The 19,560-nt window shown below is 32.0% G+C and overlaps 1 pseudogene; it reads right to left on the bottom strand.

Moving 5' to 3' along the window:
- Positions 1–17,666: 17,666 nt before the first annotated feature.
- Positions 17,667–18,708, bottom strand: LOC127562593 (nuclear receptor-binding factor 2-like; annotated as a pseudogene).
- Positions 18,709–19,560: the final 852 nt, after the last annotated feature.

The raw sequence follows: 19,560 nt of genomic DNA, 5'->3' as shown, positions 1-19,560 counted from the left end.
TGTCTTGGTTGCACTGTATCAAATTAATAGAAGATATGTTGCTTTAACCCTCATGTTATTCGAAAAATGTCTCCAGTTTATCACTGTTACTTATAATGTTGACTCTTTGTTTTAAAGCTTTATTTACCCTGTTAAACATCCATTTATTCCTGTTTTCTAATATTTTCTTCTTTCCCTATTTCTCTCCTTCTCTCTTTCTCTCCTTCCCTTTTTCCCTTTCCTTCTCCCTCTGTCCCTCCCCCTACTCCTATCCCTACCTCTACTCCCTCTCTCTCTGATGGGGTTAAGTAACTTGCCCAGAGTCATATAGTTATTAAGTGTTAAATGTCTGAGGTCAAATTGGATGTTCTATCTAATGGATCATCTCGCTAGTTTTCTTTTAGCTAGAAACTGATGTAGTATTTTGCCAAAGCTTTTTTTTTTTTTTTTTGTATCTACTTCTATATTCATATTAATTTTATTATTTTTATTAATATATTTAGTTATGTTTGTAGTTTTCCTACTACTAAACCAATCTTGTACTCCCATTTTGACTATAGGTAGGCCATTTTTGTGATATGTTACTATGAAAATTTTTAATTAATATCATTGCAGACATTTGCCTCTAGTTTTCTTTCTCTATTTTGACTTTGTGGTTTAGGTATCAAGATCATATTTTTATCATGGAAGAAATTTGGAAGGATCTTTTCCTTTGCTAATTTGCAAACAGTTTGTGCAATACTGAAATAAATTGTTCTTTGACTATTCAGTATAGTCCTTGTGAATCCATCTAGTATTGTGATTTCTTTCTTTGGAAGCTCATTGTTTCTTCAATTTCTTTTTCTAATATTTTTTCTGATAAATTTTCTTTTCTTCTTCTATTAAAATATTTTCCCTTTTTGTAAATATTCATTTATTTCTGATACAGAATTGGGCCAAGTAACAATATCTATTATTTCTTCATTTTTAAAATTGATATTGAATTGGGCCTTTATTCAATTATTTCTTCTTAATTTTTTTGTGAATTCTTGGTTTTCATTTTTCATACTATTCTTATACCCAGAAATGTTGGTTTTAATCTTCTTGAATGGTGGTGTCAAGATGGCAGAGCATGGCAGGAACTTAGCTGAACTCTCCCAAATTCACTAAAATAATTCCTCAAAATGAATTCCCTGCTAAAAGAGATCCTCAAATGAAAACTTCAAGAAATATTATAGTCAAATTCTAGACTTCCAACATGAAGGAGAAACTATTTCAAATAGCCAGAAAGAAACAAATCAAAAGTTCTGGGACTTCAGTATTACACAGGATTTAGCAATTTCTACATTAAAGGATTAGAGGGCTTAGAATATGATATTCCAAAGGGAGATGGAGCAAGGATTAACTAAGAATCACCTATATAGAAAAACTGAGTATAACCCTTCATGGGAAAAACATGAATATTTAATGAAATATAGGATTTTAAAGTATTCCTGTTGAACAGAAAACTTGATTTTCAAATACAAGACTCAAAAGAAACATAAAAACATAAACAGGAACAAGAAATCATAAGGGACATCGTACATGGGAAGATGATAAAAACTTTATCAGAATTGGGGCAGCTAGAAAAAGTATACATAAATAAAGAACTTGGGTATAGGCTGACTTCGGTGGAATGTTATTAAAAAAAATTAAAATGTGAGAAAGAGGATTACACTGGGAGAAGAGGAAAGGGAGAGATAAAATAAAGCAACATCTCACATGAAGATATAGATGCTAAAGAGTTATTTTTTGAAGAGAAAGATGGAGTAAAGGATGGGCATTACTTCAAACTTACTTGCATCAGAATTGATTCAAAGAGGGAATAGCATGTACACTCAGGTGAGTATAAAATCTATCTTACCTTATAGAAATGTGGGAGAAGAAAGGGATAGCAGAAGAGAATGTGGAACTGAGAGAAGGAAAGACATATTGAGGGAGGTGGTGGTCAGAACCAAAATACTGGTGAAGAGGGACTGGATAAAAAGAGAGAGGTAAACACAAAAAGTAGAAAATAGGATGGAGGAAAGCACACAGTAATCATAACTGTGAATGAAAATAGAATAAACTCATTCATAAAACAGAAGCAAATAGCAAAGTGGATAAAAAATCAGAATTCTAAAAATATATTGTTAAGAAGAAACAAATCTAAAGCAGACTGAAACACATACAGAATAAAATTAAGAGTATGGAACAGAATCTAATAAACTTTAGCTGAAGTGAAAAATGCAGGAGTAGCAATCATCTCAGAGAAAGCAAAAGCAAATATAGATCCAATTAAAAGAGAAGAAAGGAAACTATATCTTGCTAAAATATACCATGGACAATGAAGTAACATCAACACTAAACATAAACATAAACATATGCTAAATAATAGCATCCAGATTTTTTAGGGGAGAATTTAAATTAATTACAGGAGACAGTAAAACTATTGTAGTGGGAGAACCTCATCTTCCCCCTATCAGAATTAGACTAATCTAATATAAGATACTTAATAAAGAAGGTAAGGGGGTAGGTAGAATTTTAGGAAAGGCAGATAGTACAGATCTCTGGAGAAATTTATATATGTACAAAATGCCTTCTCTCAGTAGTATATGCATCCACACAAATACTTCACAATCAAATGCAGAAAAGGCAGAAAAACAGAAATATTGAATACATCCTTTTTAGATTGTAATTCAGTAAAAATTTAATTCAATAAAGAGCCATGGAGAGATAGATTATAAATTAATTGGAAACTAAATAATCTAATCCTAAAGAACGAATAGATCAAAAACCAAATCAAAGAATAAGTTGTTAATAGTTCAGTATCTATATGATAATCAGGTTCTGATAAAGATCTTCAGTGTTCCTTTCAGAGACATATTCTATTTAACTTTTTTTAAAAAATCTATTACTATTGTAATGGCACAAATAGTATGTTCACCAAATTTGTAGATAACACAAATATAATCTAATAGGATATTCTAAAATCATCTGCTTGAGTACAAAAATCAACTTAGCAAGTGTATATGTAAATAAATGGGCATGCATATAAGTAGCAGTCCTGAAAAAGATCTGAGGGTTTTAATAGGATACAAGCACAATATAAATTAATAGTGTGACATTATATTAGAAGGGTCAGAAATAGCTTCCAAAAATAGACAGGCAACTGTCCTACTATACTTATCCCTCATCCAATATCATATGGAATATTATGTTTGATTCTGAGTACTATGGTCTGAGTTTCAGAAAGTCTTAAATAGATAATCTGAAGTGTGAACACTTAAAAGAGTCCTCTGAAGAGGAGGACACCTAAGATGGTGATATCATATCATATCATATGAGAAGCAGTTGAAGGAACTGGTAATATTTATCATAAAAAAGAACAACCTCAGGAGAGACATGAGAGATGTATATTCAATTATTTGAGAAGTTATCATATTTAGGGAGGATTAGACTTATTCTTTTTTGGTCTTAAAGAGTAAAAGTTGGAGCAGTGGGTAAAAGTTGCAAAAAAAAAAAACCCAAAGTTAGGCTTGATTTTTTAATGCAAAATTCCTAATGATTGAAGCTATTTGAAAGTAGACTGGGCTTCCTTGAGAGTTGGTGGATTCTAACTTCTTAGAGGTCTTCACACAGGATAAATGACCACTTATTTATCAGATCTAATATATTGAGTATTCCCTTTAGATATGAGTTGGAGAATTAAACCTCTGAAGTCTCTTGCAGTTCCCAAATTCTATGATTTTATTAAAACAATGATTTTAGGAAATATCTAGAAAAGGAATTAATGATTACAAAGATTTGAGAGGCTTTATCAATAATAGGTAATGCCAGACTAATCTCAGTTCATTTTTTGAAGAGTTACTATATGGTTATATCAGAGGAATGTTATATTTCTGGCATATATAGATTTAGTGAAGCATTTGGGAAACTTTCTCCTGCTTTTCTTACACAAAAAATGAAGAAATATGGGCTAGGCAATAAAATAGCTAATTTACTTGGAACTGGTTAAATAGCTTGACCTAAGTAACAATCATTAATTACTACTCTATGTCTGCTTGGGAGGAAATTTTCAGTGTAATGCCTCAGGGATCTGTGCTTATTACTATACTCTTTAACATTTTTATTAATGCTTTGGATAAATGAGTAGATGACATGCTTTTAAATCTTACATATGACACAAAACTGGGAGGAATAACTAGCATCCTGGATCAGAGTATAGATTGAAAAAAATCTTGACAGGCTCAAATGTTGGATCACATCTAGTAAGATGAGATTTATTAGAACTGTGTCTATTGACAACCCTTTATCTAATAGAGTTAAAAATCACAAGTATACAATATGGGAGATATAGACCAGTGGAAAAAAAGTCTTGGGGTTTTAGTATCATGTAAACTTTGTAAGTCGAGTATTTTTACACTGCCAAGAAAAGAAATATTCAACTGCATTGAGATTCATATCTGACTGTAGGGAAGTCATTTCTTCCTATTCCTAGTAAGAAAACATTTATAGTTAGATTAGATTGGTGTAGATTACTTATTTTAGGAAATATATTGATACTTTTCAGAAGGGAAGGAGCAGAATAATGAAGAACTTTAAGTTCATGTGAAATAAGGTTCATTTGGAAAAACTGGGCACGATTTACAAAAAAGAAAGAGAAGACTTAATGGATTCATGTTTCCTAATTTCTTCAAGCATAAAGAAGATTTTAGATGTAAGAGGAATTGTACCTATTTTGCTTCACTCCAAAGTCAGAACTAGAATCAATGGATCAAGATGTAAAAAGGCAAATTTAGACTCAATTTAAGGAAAAACTTCCCAACATTGCTTAACAAAGTATCTAGCTACATAGTTCTTTAATAAATGTTTGCTTGTTGATTTAATCAAAGTAATGTAACAAAGTACTATCTCTTCAATACTCTGTCCCTGGAAGAGTAGACATTCCAGAGCTGCTCACAGATGTTCCACCTTTTAAGAAATGTGCCCCTGATATTCACTTCATCATTTCCTACTGAGGTACTGAGCTCCATCGTTCCTCCCCACTTTTGTTTCTGAAAGAGAAAACAATTCAAATGTAAGTTCTGTAAGACACCTTCTCTCTGCCATCCATTATCATTTTTCCATCTATGACTGGCAACTTTGCTTTGCCTTTTTTGCTTTGCTCTATTGTTTTTGACTAAAACATCACTTAAAAAACCCTTCTGTTATCCTTATCAATCACTATCAAACTCAGCTCATTTCTGGTGTTTCATACTTCTGATACTATAGTTGGAGAACTTGTATTACTTATTTGCCCTAAGCTTGCAACTTCAAACATGGCTTTTAAGTCTTAGTTGATGAGGTTCCTATGCAACTGCTCTCTCTTTGTTTCTTTGTCTTCAGAGGAATCATATCTTCATAGCCTATTGCTGAAATAATTCATACTGGCTTCAACTTCCTTAGTCTTCCTTTCTTCCTTTCTACACAGCAAAAAGAGAAAAAGAAAAATTTTCCATTGAGAGTTATCAGGTCTCTATTATTTTTCTTCAAAGAGAAATAAATTTCTATTCAATTGTTACAGAAAAATTTTCCTCTTAACAGATAAAAATTTATATATGCCTACAATTTTGTAACTTGCCACTTAAAACTATGAATAAGATATTTTTCATTTCCTAAAATAATTTAATTCTTACCATAGAACATTTTAACATAATTAAAGAAAGTTTTTGAAGAAAATTAAAAAAAATTAAATGTCTTCTTAAAAGCCTCCTTCATAATTTTCCCAAGACTATGCATATCTCTTCAACCAATAGCTCTGTAGTTACATAATATATAAAAAATTGCTGTTCTATTTTGGGTACAATTCTGCTGCAGATAAATGTATTAAATTACTCACATTTAAGCATTTCTCTATAAACACATCTCCTAAAAGGGTAGAATTTCCCATACTACTGACATGAACCCTTCCCTTTTTGCTATCTATAGTATTCCTCCCTCCTCCCCCAAAAATAAAGTTCTATGATAACCTAAGATATTCTTATAGTGCTTAGGTGAAAGTTCATTTCATAGTTTTATTTCAAATAGAACAATAGTTTTAATAATCACCTAACTTGTGGCACATCCTGGAAAATCATTTTCTTAAAACCAGTCAATCTCTCTTTAACTCCTTTCTTTCCTTTTCTCCAGGTCAATGATAAGTTGAAGAAATAACTCCTATTAACCAAATTAATTAAAGACATCTTCCTTTTCTTAGTCTGATCCTTACCCTAATAAGTTCAGGGAGGAGTCCCTTTCAGACTTAAATATGCTTCTCCACTTAGAAATTGGTTAAGACTTCAGCAAGTAAGACATAGAAAGATTAAAATGAAATAAGTTTTTGAGAGTCAGATAAATGCTGTAGTGGATAGAGTTCAGGAAGTAAGTCTTTCCTAATTCCTCAAAATTCTGTTGTCTTCCTTCTATTGATTATTCCTATTTATTGTAAATATAGCTAGTTTGTACACAGTTGTTTCCTCCATTAGATTGTGTGTTTCTTGAGGACAGGGACTGTCTTTTGCCCAGCATTTAGCATAGTGCCTGGCATATAGTAGATGCATTTAGTAAGTAGAGGCAGGAGAGTCCCAATCTGGCTTCAGATACTTAAAGTTATGTGACCATGGGCAAAACAATTAAAATTCTTTTCAGTTTCTTCAACTATAAAATAGACATCATAATAATAACACACTTCAGAATTATTGTGAGGATCAAATATGATAATATTTATAAAGTACTTAGGAGAGTGCATGGCATCTAGTAGATAGTTAATAAATGCCTATTTCCTTCCTTTCAGTACATGTTTCAGAATTGATAATTAAAGAAAGCCTAATGACGGTTTAATTCAGGTGACACCAAAGATTTCAGACTAAGGGATTAATCTGATATTATTTTGTGATATTTTGTGATGCAAGGACTAAGAGAGATTGGGGAGGAGGGTAAGAATATTTCTACAGTGGACAGATGCTTAATTTTAGTAAATTTAGTTCTTAAATTCAGGTTATTTTATCTTTAGTAAAACAAGTTTAAAAAATCCATTACAGGTAAGTAAATAGCTTGAGACTTCCAGTTCTGTATTACATTTAATATTATATTATTGCTAAAACTAGATTTTTAAAATTATTATGATAAGTCTATGATTACTGTGAATTCAAATGTGTATAATATGAAACTGACTGAGAAATAGGTCAACTAAATAGTTTAGCAAAGTCAATTTCCTATTCCATACACTTGAATTTCTTCTTATCCCAGTATTGTACTTTTTCCTGACCATATATATTCCTTTGTGTTTGCTCTTCCTTATACTTTGTATGTGATTTCCCTCTTTCCTTCCTATGAATCTATGTACCTTTCTTCTTTTGAGGTCCAGAGAGCTTGGCTACCACATGAATAGCGTGACTCATAGTCAGAAGATGTGGCTTGAAGTGCAGTGCTGTCTTATGCCTGTTTTCAGATCACTTCACTTTTTAGAGCCTACAAAGCAAATGGCTCCCCTCCTCTTTGGCAATAACAGTGCCAAAGTGGCAGGACAGAGGTAGAGAGAGTAAACATGACTTGATTTTCAGATTATCAACAAACTTTAATTTGACTATTAGTACTTGAGAGAGTCCAAAGACTTCTAAAACATACAGAAGTTTCATGTTTCTATATCATGAATACTTTAAAAAAAGAATTGGTTGATAATGGTCATGAATAGTTCCAGATAACATTATAAAAGATGAAAGTGATTAGATTTTAATGAACAGAACTTATTTTTTCTCAATAGTATTTATTTTTCCAATTACATGTAAAAATAGTTTTCAACATTTATTTTTGTAAGATTTTGATTTCCAGATTTTTTCTCTCTTATTCCTTTTCTTCCTTTGTCCCCAAGAAAGCAAGTAATCTGATATAGATTATACATGTACAATCATTTAAAATATATTTCCATATTTGTCATTATGAAAGAAAAATCTGAACGAAGGAGAAAAATTATGAAAAAGAAAAAGCAAACAAAAGAAGGTGAAAATAATATATTTTGGACTCCATTCAGTCTCCATAGTTCTCCCTCTGAATGCAAATGGCATTTTCCATTACAAGTTTATTGTAACTGTCTTGGAACACCACATTACTGAGAAGAGCTAAATTTATCATAGTTGATCATCATAATCTTTCTGTTACTGTGTACAGTGTTCAGCTTCTGCTCACTTGACTCAGGACTGATTCATGTAAATTTTTTCAGGCTTTTCTGAAATCAGCCTACTCATTATTTTTTTATAAAATAATAATATAGAACAATAATTATAGAACTATAATAATTCATATACATAACTTATTTAGCCATTCCCCAATTGATGGGAATCCACTTAATTTCCAGTTTCAACTACTATAGGCCTGCTATCAATGTTTTTTTTAACACATTTGAGTCCTTTATTCTCTTTTATGATCTCTTTGGGATACTAATTACCCAGTAGTGCTACCAGCAAACCACTTATAATAGTATGGGTACTGTCCCACCATCAATTGTCTGGAGTCAGGAAGATATCAGTTCAGTTTTGGCTTCAGATATTTACTAGCTTTGTGACTCAGGACAAATAATTTAACCCTATTAGCCTTAGTTTCTCATCTGTAAAATGAACTGGAAAAGAAAATGGCAAATCACTGATGAATCTTTCCCAGGAAAATCCCACCTGGGGTCACAAGTAAGACTAGACTGAAATCACTAAACAATAACAAAGATAAAAATTTATAATGAGCAAGATGAAGGAATATTAATAAGGATGTAGCCTACAATTGAGATTTAACTTTGAGTTCTTTAAACAAGCTTTTGAATTTCAAAAATGGGAAATAACAGAAATGCCATTGATACCAACTATAACACTTTCATTCAGTAGTTAAACTAATATGCATTAATTGCTACAAGGAGAAAATTGCAAGAGAATTGATCAGCAAATATTCCATTGCCAAATGGAAAGAAAGATTGTTAGAATAGGTTAGATTATAAGCTGTTCTGAAAAATCTTAGAAGGAAGGATGATTTATGTTTATGAGTGTATTGTCATATAAAACAGAAGCAATAGAGGGTAAAATCTGTTTAAAGAAAGTTTGGTAAGTTATATAACTAAATCAGGGATTCTTAATATTTTTGTATTATGGCTCTCTTTGGCAGTAAGGAATTCTTATGGTTCTCAGAATAATGTTTTTAAATGTGAAAAGTAAAATATATAGAATTACAAAAGAGATTAATGATATTGAAATACAATTATCAAAATAGTAAAAGTTTCAAAAGTTTACAAATCCTTTAAATTCCTATTAGTAAAGAATGAAAATAGAAAGAAAAATAGAAAAGATTTGCAAAAATTATTTTAACAAATCATTTTTTTCAAGGTTGGTAGAATCACCACATTTGAACCCTAATTTCACAGACCAGTAAGTACTTACAGAGTAAATAGAAATGACACTAAAGAGAGAAAAGATATTTTAAAAAACCTTATGATAAGATCAAATGTATGTGTGTGTGTGTGTGTGTGTGTGTGTGTGTGTGTGATATATATAATAGAATTATGAGAGTATTGAGGACCCAGTTTATGAATTCTAAAGGAGAGAGAACGCCAAATGTTAGGGAAAAAAATCTTAGATTTTATTAACTACTAAAAAAAGATCATTAGCAACTACTGACCTATATGCCTATCATCCCATCTACATATCTTTATAAGAATCATGTATGTGTGAATTTAGGATACTATTGGTAAGGCTATTTGTAGAGAACAAGTAGGTTTTCAGCAAACTATATTCACTCAATAACTACATCTTTAACATTTCTAATTGATAGAAAGATGTAAATAGATTTCATTGTTATTTTTTAATTTTTAAAATTGTTTTAATCTTTTTTTATTAAGAACATTTAATTTATTTTTTCAACACTGACCCTTGCAAAACCTTGTGTTCCAAATTTTCCCTTCCTTCCCCCTACCCCTTCCCCTAGATGGCAGGAAATAAAAAAATGTTAAATATGTTAAAATATATGTTAAATCCAATATATGTATACATATTTATGCAATTATCTTGCTGCCCAAGAAAAATTGGATCAAGAAGGAGAAAAAAACCTGAGAAAGAAAACAAAACACAAGCAAACAACATGTATTTATTGTTTGTTAATTCATAATTTGTTGATGGGGGAATCAAAATTAACTTACAGATAAATAAAAAATTAACTTACAGATTCCCTTAAAACAAAGTGTTTCTTAGATATGTTTAATCATTCAGGATTTCTTTGGAGATGAAACAATTTAACTCTGTTCAGTGACTCGGATAATATGAGGAAAGAGATATGGATGCTCACCAAAAGTATTTGCGTCTCCCTTAATCCCTTAATAAAATGGGGTTTTATGACCCAACTTCCTTTCTCTTAGTGCCTTTTCTCCTTGTTTCCTGTTGAGTAAAATGGATATTCTTCCTTCTTTAAACCAGTTCAGAAGACAGTGGGGTTCAAGCATTCTTTCAAGCATTCCAACTTTCCCATTCTTTATCCTCTATAAAAACCCTTCCTTGCATGACTCTTGTGTGAGATAATCCTATTATTTCCTCCTCCATATTTGACTGCATCTCTCTCACCCCTTCTTTTTTTGGGGGGAGTCATTCCAACACAATTCACTCATATTTGCACCCTCGATATGGTTATTTCTAACTGTTCTAATAATGATAAACTTCTTAAGAGTCATATCTATCACCTTCTTATACAGGAATGTAAAGTTTGAAGTTTATTAAGTCCCATATGATTTATCTTTCATGTTTTACCTTTTTTTGCTTCTCTTGAGGCTTAGGTTTCAATGTTGAATTTTCTACTCAGCTGTGTTCTTTTCATCATCAATGTTCAAAAGTCCTCTATTTCATTAAATATCTTTATTTTTCTTATGAAGGACTATATTTATTTTTTAGTTAAGTTATTCTTGGTTATAATCTTAGCTCCTTTGCCCTCCAGAATATCATATTCTGATCCTTTATTTGTAGAAGATATTAAGTCTTGTGTTATCTTGATTGTGTCTCCTTAGTATTTTAATTATTTCTTTCTGGCTGCTTGTAAATATTTTCTCCTTGATGTGAGAGTTATATGTTTGGCTACATAGTAGGAGTTTTCATTTGACAATCTCTTTCAGGAGGTTATCAGTAGATTCTTTCAGTTTCTATTTTGCCTTCAGGTTCTAAGATACCATTGGACTTTTGAACATAATTCTTGGAATATGGGGTTTAGGCTATTTTTTTAAATCATGGATTTTAGTTGGTCCATAATTTTTACATTATCTTTCTTTGATATTTTCCATGACAGTTGCTTTTTCTTATGAGATATTCATGTTTTCTTCTATTTTTTCATTTTTTAAAAAATTTTGTTTTATTGTTTATTGATGTTTCATGGAATTATTAGCTTCCATTTGACCAGTTCTTCTTTTTAGGTCCCCCCCCCCAGTGTTTCTTGTGACTCTTTTACCAAGTTATTAATTCTTTTTTTCATAATTTTGTTGTATCACTTTCATTTCCCCCCAGTTTTTCTTTATCACTCATATTTGATTTTTGTATGCTTTTTTTCCTCTTGTTAAAAAAATCTTTCCTTTTTCTAGGAATTTTTGTTGAGTCTGTGTACAACCTGCATTTTTCTTTGAGGCTTTACTTAAAGGTGTTTTCATATTGTTTTCTGAATTAGTGTCTTCAGTTTCATTATCACAGTAGTTGTTTTTTATGGTTACATTCCTTTTTCCCCATTTTATTTTTCCAATCTTTTTTTTTTTTTTTTTACTTTGAACTCTGTATTAGAGTGTGGCTCTACTCTTTTTTTTTTATCCTTTCCACATTTCTTGTGGTATCACTGTCCCAGTCTTCAGGCTTTTTTGTCCTGCTGTTTTTTTTTTTTTAAACTATTTCTGTCTTTAAGTTATCAATGCTTCCAAGGTAGTATGATCTAGGAAGAGAAGTCACAGCTTTTCTAGTCTGCATTTTGGTCCCTAGGTATTGTGACCAGGAGCTTAGGACCTCTTCCACCTTTTCTGCCCTGAAATTGGGTAAATGGGCAAAGAAGTTGACAAACTGGGCCCTGTTATGAACCCAGTGTTCTTACAGGAGGTCCCCTGTAAACTCTTTTTGACCAGCTGTCCAATCCCCTTTCTATTTCAGCACCATAATAGTAAACCCCAGTATCTCCCTCCAACCCCTTCCACTTCCAGTATCAAATATAAAATATGCAAACCAGTTTCATAGAATTCTAAACAACTAAAAGAATGTAAGTATCTTCTTCCTTATGCCCTGATTTAAATATTTAAGATTGAATTTTCTCAAACTACAAAAATAATAAAGAACACCTCTTTTAGAATTCCTAAATAATTGTATTACTAATACAATTATTATTTTTTTATATGTCTCTTTCATTACTCATAAATTACTGAATTGTTATAACTGCCTTTTTTCTCTCTTTCCCCTTTCCAGCTCCACTTTTTTACTGCTTTATTTTCCACAAAAACAATTTTGAAAGGATTTAGAGTATTAGTTCTTTCTTTGGTCTTTTTGTTGTTGTTGAAGACCTAATTTAACTAATTAATACTTCTTCAGTTTTGGTATCTTGAATTCAGAAAATAGATCAATTATTTCTTTGATTTCAATTAGGAGACTATAAAAATTAACGCTGTGGATAGAGCTATTATAGATTTTTCTACCTTCATTGAAAGGACTTTTTTTTTTTTAACCAGATTTCCAAAGGTATTATGTTCGATGTCAAAGAATTCTCTCTCTCTCTCTCTCTCTCTCTCTCTCTCTCTCTTTCTCTTTTAAAACATTTTCTGTCCTTTGTATTAGTGTACCTTGACTTTAATAGATGGGTAATGGACTGACATTGTGGAGAATATTTTGTTTTGTATGTCTGTTAATATTAAAGAAGATCAATATGAGATTCAGTCTCATAATTGAATTAGATGCTTGAGCAGTGATGTCTTTCATAACTTGAAGGTCTTCTTTAGGTGACAAGTCAATTTTGAAGCTTTTAAGAGAAAAATTTTTCCACATATCCTAACATTTTAAAAGTTTGTTATCTCTAAAATAAATTTATAAAATATTTCAGATAGACAATTTTTTGTTGGGAATCTCAATGAAAGGCAGACCTTTCTTACAATTGTAACCTATAATTATAAGATCCTATTTTCTTTCCTTTCTTGTTATTTTAAAAACACATTTTATCCATTACAGAGGTGAGAGACTAGAGTCTGACATGGTGGGAATTCAACTGAGATCTCCACATGTTCTGCCAATGAGCCTCAAATTTAATTTGCAAGAACCAAGCTATTTTAGTTGCGGGCCATTTCTAGACAAACTGCTAATTATGGAAATCCAATAATATTGTTTTTACTTGTATGGATTACAGACAGTCTATTTGGCCAATTTTATAACTTAATTTTCTTATAATAGTAATGAAGAAATTCAATTTAGAGCTATGCTTCTGTAATTTTTATGTAAACTTCTGTTAGTAAAATTCATACTCATTTGTTCTGTTCTTCTGACCTTTGTTATTTGAATCTAATTCAACTGTGCTCCTTTCCTTTTTTTTCCCCTTCCAGCCTATTCTATGTAGAAATAATTTTCCAAGAATATTTTTGTCATTTTGTTTATTTTTTCAACTTCTTGTTATTTATCTCTTTTTTTCAGTAGTTTACAAATGTATTATTATACAGTGGCTGCACATTTATGATGTTCCATTGCAAAATATATCAATTGGGGGGGATAAAGAGGAAAATTAGATACACTTTATTCTTGTTAAAGTCACACCCCAGCTTATTTAAAGGCAGCTTTGACTTAGAGTTGCAAGCCTGAGGATATTGATTTGAATTATGCATGACTGTCTGGTGTGTGCAGTTCCATTAGCTTGCTGGATGGATAATGTAAACATGTTCTGAATTTTAAGTACACACAGTATATGAGCGGCAGGTTAAAAATAGAACTAATAACCCAGAGTGTATTTGGAAATTTGATTCTTGCAGTGTAGAACTATACCGAGAAGATTTCAGTAAGTATGGTTACTAGTAATTTGTATTCTACAAGTGAAAATGATACTATCTTGATAAATAAATTAGGTCAGTAATATGTATTGCAATTGTTGACCCTGTAGAATTAGAATATAGAAAGACACAAGTTGTTTACAAGTGAGAAATCGTTTTCTTTTTCAAATCGTTGGGTAATTTTGCAGGAATACAGATTCTGATATTTTCCATTTTATACAAATGAATTTATTTTGGTATATTTACTTATTTATTTTGGGTCCTTCTTGAACCACTGTATTATAATCTTTTAAAATATTGTAACTTCTTTATACTAAATCATAACAAAACAATTAAACAAATTAAATTCTCAAGAAGTCTTCATTTTCTCCCAGCTAATCATAAATATTTTTGTATTCTTGGCACTCCATATAATTCTTCATATTGGATCCATTAAATATACAGCTCCCCAAAAATGACAATATTATAATAAAAAAGCTTATGTCACTTTCAAAATGAGCTATTTTCCATGGGAGTTAGGTAGAGAATCACAGAGAAGTTTCACTGATGTAGGGAATAAGTGAGGAAACTCTACCAATATAGTTGAGCAGCTGCTTTGTAACACAGGCTTAGAAAGTTGTCTGGGGGACACAGAAGTTAAGTAACTTGTTTAAGGTCACATAGGCTCTAGGTGTCTGTGGCAAGACTTGAAACTAAGATCTGTCTTACTCTATCACCATTACTATTGTGCATGTTATCTCTTGGTTACATAGACATATTAAATACTGGTCATTCTAGTTGGTGGCTAGTGTTTTGCATATGCCTTCATATTTTTGTTATGTATTTCATGTTGGCAACATGGAAGGACCACTAGAGATTTATGCATTTGAGTTAATTTTACACTTCTGTTGTGGAGGATGATTCCTTAATTTAATTCCTGAGTAAGAGAAATGAATTGTATCAGATTGTATTTGGGAGATTGTTTCCTGCTTTCACATATTCCAAATAACTGTTCATTGTCACAAAACCTCATCTTTTTTCTTTTCTTCTTCTTTTTTTTTTTACATTATTGTTCTCCACGTGATGCTATATGGTCACAAATTTTACACCACCATCATTGCAGTATGACCCAAAGGTCAATTTGAAAGATGCATGATGTGTATAAATAGGCTGCAGCAAATGACAGCATGCATTTGCTAAGTTGTATATGAGGCAAGAATATGCACACTTACACACATATACACATATGTATATGTATGTGTATCATATATATTACACACACATACACATGTAATATGCAAAAATGATAGAGAACAGATGGAAAGCCTGAATGGTAAATTGGAACTCCTGAGATAGTTGAAATTAAGAGGAAGGAGTCCAGGGTGTTAGGTAATTCCTCTATGAAAAATTATGAGAATGTGGACATGACTCATTCAGGATGAAGTATGATAAGATTTCAATATTACATAAAGACCTTATATTGTGAATTGAAGTTATGAAAATTTTAATGAAGGCATGCTATTTTCTGTTAAATATAATACATGAGACATTCCAACATTGTTGTTTAGTTTTGACATTTTAGCTTAGCTAAATTCAGAGAAGCTGATTTCTAGATTGACTTCAGAAGAATGATTTTTTTTGGATGCAGCAACTTTCAAAGACTGACTTACTAAGATATAAATTGTTTACAGTTGGTGTCATTGGAAGAAATACCCCATCCATGAATATCAGTTATTTGAAATATTAAAAGAATGGATGATGAATGTATTCTTAATAAGAGAAATAAACATAGGCCCTTTATTACCTATGTTCATTATTGATGTTTTGTATATTTATCTATGACATACCATACATTTTAAGTGTTTTTCATCATCCAGGTCTGTGTGTGTGTGTGTGTGTGTGTGTGTGTGTGCGTTGTGATAGAGAGACAGAGACAGAGACAGAGAGAAACAGAGAAGACAGAGAGACAGAGAGAAAAACACTAAATATGTATCCCTTGAGAGGCAGCTAGATGGCACAATAGTTAGAACATCAGGCCTGGAGTGAAGACTTGAGTGCAGATACAGTCTCATATACTTATTTAATAGCTATGTGATTGTAGGCAAGTCACTTAGCCTCTGCTGCCTCATTTTTATCTACTGTAAAATAGGGATAATAATAGTACCTAACCTTTTCTTGATAACTCAGTCCTGGGATTGTTTTGTGGATCAAATGAGGACAAATGAGCCTTCAATAAATGCTTATTTCCTTCTTTCCTTTTCTTCTTTCTTTTCTTCCTTTCTTTCCCCTCCTTTCTTTTCTTCTATTCATTCATTTTATTTCTGTCTTTTTTTTTATCCTAGGAACATCGTCTGTGGTCATGATTGGCTACAGATTTCTATAGACCATCTCCTAATACAATTTTAAAGTGAATATTCAGTTTAGTATTTATTAATTTATGAAGACTTTTAAAAACCTTTAGAGAACCTTGGATTTAAAGTAAGGTTTTTTTAAAATGTAATTGGGAGGCAGTATGGTGGGATGGATATCCTGCCCTTAGACCTAGAAAAACCTTAATAGTATCAAATCTTACCTCCAACAAATCAAGGGCTCTATGGCCTTAAACAAATCACCTAAGACTATAAATAACACATTAAAGTACTGATGTCCTATTGGTAAAGAGAGCTTCCTAGACCAGGAATTCCTTACTGAAAAAGTCATCACAGGCCATCTAGTCCAAATCCTTCATTTATAGGTGAGAAAGAGTGAGTCCCAGGTAGTAAGAGGTAGTAAGTGTCAGTAGTGACTACTGACAATGGTAATTATATACAGAAGACGTTTATTTTCACTTGTCATATATTTCTAGAGTTTTTTTTAACTTAAACATAATTATTTTCATTGATTTATTGCATTCAGATTACTAGCATTACTTCCATTCATATCCCATTCAAAATAAAGGATTAATTCCTTGGGTATGTGGTACACAACATTTTAATACAGCTAACAGAAAATTAAAACTTATGATGGATCCTTATTAATTATGTAATTATTATGTAAACTGATTATTATAATTATGTAATTATTATTAATTATGCAAACTAATAAATCATTTTAAAAAAGAACTACTCATTTGGTTCTTTTGTTCATAAAGTAAAAATTTAAGCATTTCTTCTGATAGTTTTGAGGTTCTCATTATGTTTGGAGTAGTGCAAAGTATGGTGTTTGCAGGATCATCTAGAAAGGCATGTAACTCAAATGCCTTATTAGAATCAATAAATTGTTTGTAACAAAATGCATGCAGTTAGTGTGTGATAGAAAGTATCTTTCCAGTACAATGTCACCTCTGGACTCCTGTATTAATTAGGTTTTGTATTAACCTTTATGAAATTATAAATTAGTTATCATGTATAGCATAACCTTGAAGTTATGCTTGAAAAAAGTTATTCTGGGTTGCCATTTGGTTTCAGTTGGAAGAAACAATCCCCGGAGAAGTTAGTGTTTGCTAGCTCCAGCTTCCTGGACCCTCGTCACTTTCCTGACTATGTTGCATGCTTTCCAGTTAACATTCTCTATTGTATGGCCAGACCCCTTTCTTCTACAGTTGTCCATCTAGTAATCCTTTGTCTGGATCAGACCATCCCTAGCTTCTTGGTTTTCCCTTTTTGTATAATTTACTTTTCCTTACCTCCTTGTGACCTTACATTTAATTATTCATAAGCTCTCTCAGACTATCTTTGGGGAGTTCCAGAAGCAAAGAGCTCTGGATATGGAAAGTCCAAGGGAAGAAGGTTGGGAATAGGAATGTTCTTGGCTTTTCCTGTGTTTGCTGCAAACTTCTGCCAGGTGGAAGAAGCTGAAGCAGTCGGAGGGGGACGGTGGGATTCATAATTCAGATTTTTCTATAAAGTCAGCATCTACATCCAATTCCATTTCGAGTGGAACCTACTGGAGCTTGGACTTTTCAATCGTGCAGCTGCTTGTTTTTTCTTCCCAATTTTTCATTGTTGGCTATAAGAAACTCTATCAGATCTGCTAGCAGCCTTGGTAGGCTGTTGTTCAGTCATCTTTTGGAACTTTGCTGGCAGGACATGGTTTTGTTGGGACTTTCCTTTCTGAAGAAGAAAAGGGCCATGTAACTGACATGCCTCATTAGAATCAATAAATTGTGTATAACAGAATGCATGCAGTCAATGCATGATAATAAACATCTTTCCAATACAAGGTCACCTCTGGACTCTTGTATTAATTAGATTTTGCATTAACCTTTATGACATTATAAATTTATTATATATAGCATGACCTTAAAGTTAAGAGAAGGAAAATAACTCTGCTTAAAAAAAGTTATTCCTGGTTGCCATTTGGCTTCAATTGGGGGAAACAGACCTAGGTCCCTGTTGAAGATTGCTGACACTGTGGAAGGACTAAACTGAGACGTAGGCACACTTTGGCTTGCACGACGTCAGAAGGTGAGGGGCTCCGTCAGGAGTCTGCTGGGCTTTCCTCCTTTCCTCCTGCTTTGTCCCTTTCCACTTCTGAATAAGCAAGGGTTGTTTCATGTTGCTACCCCTTTGTAATTCCAGTGATTGAGTCTGCTTAGACTGTGTCAGCCTCATGGTTTTGGAAAGATAATGCAGCCATTTTTTCATGACACAAAATTGTCTCTTCATATTTCCCTGCAGCTAGTGACCAGTCTGCTTCTCCCCTCTGCTGATGAACAGGTTCAGGGGCTTGTCCATCATTTCCATAGGTGCCAGGACTTGGGGAGAGGGTGCCCCATCTCTTGGTGGGGTCTGGGACCATTACCAGATGAACACAGCCACTGTTGTTTCCCTACTCTACCTCTAGAGTTTTTAAATGCCTTCACAAATTGTATTTGTATTTTCTATTATATATTGTAATTTATATTATATCTCACTGTCTCTTCCAGATAATGTTGTGTTTAAAAAACAAGAATCACCTAAAAATTCACTTATTGACAAAACTTTTCATTATAACCTTGTTTTCATAGACAATTTTTCAAAATGTATTTTTTAGCGTTTCCTGAAATGTGATGCCACATTTTTACTGATGGAGTACCTCAGAGTATACATAATTTAACCTTTCCTTGATAATTTAACTTTATCCCTATTACCATTAGTAATTACATTTTGTGCTAATATCAAGATATTTATTTCTAGATAACTGTGATTTTTGTATTTAGAATCTGTGTGTCTTTTCCTGTTTTAGTATTGCTTTGTACTGAGAGCATACTGCTGTTTCCAAATCTGTCACTTTATTTTTATATATAATAATCTGTCCTCTGGGTGTCTCCCTGTCTCCTACAAAGTAAAGTACATGTTTTTTTATGGTGGCATTTTGCAGCTAGAAGGTGTGTGGGGGGTTTGGTGTTGTTTTTTATTTTAGAAATCTCCATTGTATTTCAAATCAAACTTAATCCATCTAAAAAGTCAACCTAATGGAATATTAGTTTATTATGGTTGTTATATACAGATAATGATCTATTAATAATAATTATTTACTTAATATGCTATTCTTTCTGTTCATATATTTCTAATCCAATAATGATACTATAAGAACAGCATTTATTATTATGGGGT

This window comes from Antechinus flavipes, chromosome 4 (assembly GCF_016432865.1).
Source record: "Antechinus flavipes isolate AdamAnt ecotype Samford, QLD, Australia chromosome 4, AdamAnt_v2, whole genome shotgun sequence".
NCBI lineage: Eukaryota > Metazoa > Chordata > Mammalia > Dasyuromorphia > Dasyuridae > Antechinus > Antechinus flavipes.
Note: the sequence above shows the minus strand (reverse complement) of the source record. Positions and strands in the feature narration are given on the sequence as shown.